General features: G+C 39.6%; 1 protein-coding gene across 2 annotated transcripts in view; it reads left to right on the top strand.

Moving 5' to 3' along the window:
* Nucleotides 1-6000, top strand: part of GAP43 (growth associated protein 43) — a 98248-nt gene that overhangs the window by 1718 nt on the left and 90530 nt on the right. The window lies entirely within an intron of this gene.

Raw genomic sequence — 6000 nt, 5'->3', positions numbered from 1 at the left:
GGGTGGTGGTGGTCGCAATCTTGGTCAAAGAAGCCCTTGGCAGATTGGTTGCCTTAGGAGTGGGGTGCAAGAGATTCGATTTGGGTATTATTTCCGTGCAGGTATTGGAAATTGGGCAATTTGTAATACACTCCCTGAATCCAAAGGGGGTGGAAGAGAGTGGGGAAGAAGCAGTCTGCCAGCTTAGCACATTTAGCCTGCGTCCTGGAAGGAAGGGTGGGGAGTGAGGGTGAGGGAGAAGGAACAGGAAGGGGAAGGGAGACAGACAGAAGCAGAATGTCAGAGCAGTGGGCGTAGAGGCAAGGCAAAAATAAATAAATAAATAAATAAATAAATAAATAGTAGCAAGCATCCTGGGCTGTGTGGGGATGTTTGAAAAAAAAGTCAGGTATGGGTGTGTGTGTGGTGGGGCAGGGGAGGAAGCTTGGGATGGTATTTGCAGCATTTCCCTAAACTAGCCTATAGTTACAGAGATTGATGCTTCCATTGGCTCATTTTTCAAACCAGGACATTTCCTTTTCTTGTCTTCCTTCATTTTACTATATACATATAATAAATACAGGTGTCTGGATTAAGCACACTGTCAAAGAAAAGTCACTGGTGAGCTGGGAAAATAAAATTTAGGAAGTTGGAGTCCTAAGAAAGCCAAAGGTATTTATTAAAAAGTCTTTAATTTTGGAAAGAAAAATATTCTGATCTACAACTTGTTTCCACCCTATTTGTACATATGCAAGTATATACACATCTGCTTTGATAAAGAAAACCATGCATGATTTTTAGAAAGGGAATTGGGGTTAAAGGAATTCCCTTCCCAAAATGAAGACAGCTGCCTTCACTGGGGTTCTATCTCACCGACAGCCCCAAGCATTCATTCTGATGTGCAAAGTGATGAAGCTGAAATTGTGTGCTCAGGGAGTTGTAGAAATCCGCGTGTAATTGTGTACAGCATCCACATACTTCATATGCTTTAGTCATGCACATACTATGTGTGGTTTCCATATGCCTTCCTGTGTTTTAGCATCATTCATATTCAGGAGAGAAAATGAAAGGGATAGAAATTGTCTAATTTTGCCTATACATTTTATAAATGTATGTATAAAATGGTCATGTCCCCTGTATACTACTGCTGTGTAACATTCACATTAGTCATATCCAGGATATCATTCAATCAGGCTGAAAGAAATGGTGTATTCAGGGCGTGGGCTCACACTACACTGACTGGCATTTCTATAGCGTGAGTACTTAAGTCTCACACAGGTTTCTTGCTTGTGGGTAAAATCCTATCTCATTCATGGCAAAAATCCAGTGATGTCCATCCTTCTGGCATCTATTCTTCATCATAGGAGTTAACAGGGAATAAAACAAGGGCAAAAACCTGCAAAGGTCTAAACTCTGCCACACCCATAAAATCCAGCAAAAATGTGGGAGGGGGCTGCAGGGCTTGCACTTCCTTCCTCTTCCACTTGAGCAGCATAAAGAAGCAGTCTTGGATTTCTAAGTTGTAATCCATTACCAGTGGATAAGAAGAAAGCATAAATGATCTATATTAGCCATTAGTTACCACTATAGACTACTATAGCAGGAAGAAGAGAATGAGAGTGGGTGGAGATGAAAATATGGCAAAGGCCACTGGGCAAAGGAGGAACAAAATAAAAGAATTTCTGAGATTCTATTGGCTTAAGATTTTCAAATACCTTAGGGTTCACTTTAAATAGCCTAATTGTCATGTGTGTTGCAGATGATTAAAAACTTGTAAGGTGTGATCTATCTCTACAAAGAGAAACGAGGAGTTGCTCCTTTTGTTTAAAAAAATAATGACTTTAGTTTGTAATTGAAGTGTAAAAAATATCATGCAAGCAAATAGCTCTTCAAACCCCCAGCCCCCCAACCCTGCCAACATCTGCCTTTTTCCTCCTACAACAAATAAATCTTATCTTTGAGAGTGTGATCTGTGGTTTAGAATTCCAGGCTTGCTGTGTCTTTCCCTTGCAGCACTAGGAAGGTGTGGAAGGATGGATGCTGCCTTGATGCCTGGTGCAGGCGATTCTTCCTAGTGATAAAGTGGATTCCTCCTAAATCTCTGAGCCACACCCAGTGTCACCCAGGGACCTAGTGAATTAATTAAATGGAGGCATTCTACTTAATATAATTGAAGCTTCTCATTCTCTTTCTCTCTCTCTCTTTTTTTTTTTCAAATAGTGAATTCTCACCACATATTTCCAAATTTAAACAAAAGAAATAATTTAAAGAGCATTCCCCCCACCACCCCTGATTATTTGGGTTTGCAGAGAACCTTAGAAAATTCATGGTGAGTCTAGAGATGTGCTCATTTCTGGTGACTCTTTAATTCCTTCTAACTCTCGCCAGAGTGCATACACAATGAGCCCTGATCTCTCAGGCTGACAGTCAGTGTAACTCTGTTCCCCACCCCCTCCCCTACCAACCCATGCTGAGACAACTGGAATAAGAAAATGCAGAGTTAATTTTCTTTCTTGCTGAGCTGACAAAACTACAGAAATCTCCTTTGAAGTTTCATGCTAAAGGGCAGTGCTCCTGTTCACTGAGAAGAAGAGTGGCTTAGGGTCTCCTTTGCCTCTGTCATAGTGAAATTGTCAGTGTTATGCCTAAGGCTGCATTAATCCAAAGACTTCAGAGTTTTACCTGGCCCCATAAGGAAGGCAACTGGGGTTCTTTTGAGCAATAATAGAGCATATATATTAAATGAATGTCCCCCTTGTTCATATTATAAAGTAAGACAAGTTTAATTCTTATGTTCGAGGAATGCACATAGCCAGGCCATCTTAAGAGAAGGTATAGATAGCATTTAAATATTCACTTCCCTGTTTATTGTAATAAAGACATTAAGGCAACCAAGCAATGTCTGTTGTCAACCACATAAGTGATTGCATATATGAATCCTCCTTTTTGAGTTTCTGAAGTGTTGTCAAGTTGCTTCTGCACCACTGTAGTTAAATCTTCGTGATATTCTCTGACGTGTTGGGAAGAACCCTATGCTGCAAGCCTAGTGCAAGTTGATGTCCCTTACTGATTCTCTGGACTGAAGCACATCCTCCTGGGTTTCAGTGTCCTCCTATAGAATGGGTACTAAGAACCAAAATAAGAAAGAAAGAAAGAAAAAAACCCTCAACAAATAAAAAAAAATCCCAACCTGCTTACCTTAATGATTTGTGTAGGTATTGAACATAATTGATGTGAAAATAAAAATCAATTTAAGTCTAAGAAAATTTTTCTCTCCAAGTTTCATAATGAGAGGCTTGACTTAGAACCTCTGGGTTTTCAGGATTGTCAGGTGGCTACTAGGTCTGCCAGACCTAGTAGAGTTTCTTCTGATCTTCTTTGAGTTTCTTCTGTTCTTCTTTGAGTCCTATGCTTGTGCTCTTGCTTTTTCCCCCTGTGTTTTCTCCAGAACTTTACTACCTCAAGCCCTGCTCTTTCTTGAGATTTCATCTTCTTGTGCTGTATTAACTCCTTTCCTCACAGCCTACGAATTTGTTCTCTCTCTTTCTAAGGCTCTTCTCCTGACTCTATCTCCTCATCTCTGTAGTGCTTTGCCTTTCCCTTCTTTTGAACAAGTTTCCTAAGAGTACCCTCCACCCTCACGTTGTCCTCTTCATCACTCCCGAACCACTGTTCCATCTACTCAAATTAGGTTTTTGTTTCCATAATTCCAGTGAAACACATGGATTCTGAAAAGGGCACTGCATCCAGTGACCCTTCACAATCTATATTTTATTTGACATATGTTTGACATTTTATGTTGTTGTTGATCGCTCTTCCTGAAAATTCTCCTTTAGCTCCCATGATAGCTCTCCTCATTCTCCCTCTCAGACAGGATCTTTTCAGTTTCTTTTGCTGGCTTCTTTTCCTCTCTTCCCCACAGAATACTCATGATCTCCTGGTTCATGATCTTAATCCATTCCTCTTCTCATTTTTCTCACTTATCCTAGATGATCTCATTCATGTCCAAAGCTTGAACCGTCTATGTGATTTCCACCTCAGTAGACCAGAGTTCTGTCTTGAGCTCCTCCTGATCCAGAGACACCTCTAAGTATTTCAGAAAAACCCAAGTTCATTATGTAGAAAACCAAATTCAGTATCTTTTGTTTTGTGTCACACTTGATCTTCCTTACTACCCTTATTGCTATGGCACTGTCCATCCGGCTACAGGGTTATGGGAACCTGGGAGTAATCCTAAATGTAGTATTTTCCTTCAACTCCCATATCCATTACTAAATCCTTTGCTTCTTGTTAAAAAGATTTAGAATACATTCCCTGCTTTTCAACTTTACCTGTTCATATAAACAACTTGGCTCAGACTGTTCATTAGCTCTTATCTGGACAAATGCTATAGCTTCCTGCACGGATTTCCTCCTTCCACATTGTTCTCCTTCAATTCTCCTTGCAAATAACACTGGAGTTAACTTGACCTAATGCAGATCTGGTCATATTATTTTCCTTGTTAAAATACAAACTCTTCAGCATGGATGGCATGATCTAGTTTTGCCTACCTTTCCAGTGTCACCTCAAACACCCCCTCCTTCTCACCTTATGACACCACATCAATATTTCAGGCCTTGGTGTCTTTGCTCATACTGTACTCTCTGCCCACATTACACTTCCCCCTCGGTCTAGAATATTCCCATTTTCCCTGCAAGAGTTAGCTCTCTGAAGTCATTCTTAACCTTCCTAATTTAAGTTTTCTTCTATCTTCTTTGTGCCCAGGCTATAGTTTGTGCTATCTCTACTACCACCTACTGCACTAGTTGATATTTCTTTTTTCACATACTGGACTCCATACTGTGAGCTGCTTGAATCAATTCTTTTTCTATCTCTAGTGCCTATCATAATGCTTGGTGCCTAAATTTTGGTCATGGATAATCGGTTCACTAAATAAATATGGAACCAGGATTACAGTCTTTCTGCAAGTTATAGCATATCTAAATGGGTAGAATCACTATTCGATTTTTTAAAAAATCAATTGACATGAAATTTTAAAATAGATCTGATCATTATTGATTCTTGTTATTGACTTATAGACATGAAAACCATCCGTTTTTAATGAAAGCAGGCACAAAATAAGCCCATTTATAGATAGTATTTCTCCAAACTGCCATAGCTGGTCCTATGTGGAAACCTCCCTTCCATGTCCTCCTCCTTCAACAAATAGCATGCCAGCACCTCCTCTGAGGTTAGCAGAATCCCAATTTAGACACATGGTTACCACAGCCTTGGATCTTCACGTGCCCTTCCTTTGAAGCCCCAAGTACTTGTACTCTTTGCTCTGCTCCACAACCACTACAAATAGACTCTAAATCAGTCTCTTGCTGCTTGTAGTTGATTTATTTTATTGATCTTATGAACTTCAGAAAGTGCATGTGTTGTTGACTTGTGCTTGGGGGTATGTGCTTAAAAGTGCATTTTACCTTCATTTGAATTTCTTTCTTTTCCCATGAAGTATCCACATAATAATATTTCACAAAGAGACATCTTGCATGGAAGTAAAGGGAGGGTGAATGGTAAGTAGCCCTTCAAATGTCTGTTAAATGAATGAGAAACAGATCAATTGAGTCTTTCTCAGATTTGAATAGGATTGATGGGACTTGGATTCTGAAGTAGGTCTGTTTTTCCCAGTATGGGGCAAATTTCATGGCTTTCCAAGAAAATCCTCTTGCCCGGAGTCTAAGTAGTATATTGTCTCCGACTGAATTGGAAGGCCCTTAGAAGAGCAGTAAGACTAAATAATTTGTAAGTGAAGTTTGTTTTTAACTGCTAAAGTTTAGTAGTATTTCTCAATCACCATACTCTCCTTGTTCTGTCTCTTGTTCAATGTTCCTAATCCCTTTGGCATTGAATTTTTATATCCTTCCTCCTGCCCTCAGATCTAAGTGGAGTTTTTCTGATGAAGTAAAACCATCTCATGGTAGTGTTTAGTGGGTGAGGCTGTGGAATTAGTACTTTAAAAAAAATTATGTTTCTTCC

Source organism: Carlito syrichta, unplaced genomic scaffold (genome assembly GCF_000164805.1).
Source record: "Carlito syrichta isolate Samal-C Ts95f unplaced genomic scaffold, Tarsius_syrichta-2.0.1 Scaffold301886, whole genome shotgun sequence".
Lineage (NCBI taxonomy): Eukaryota > Metazoa > Chordata > Mammalia > Primates > Tarsiidae > Carlito > Carlito syrichta.
Note: the sequence above shows the minus strand (reverse complement) of the source record. Positions and strands in the feature narration are given on the sequence as shown.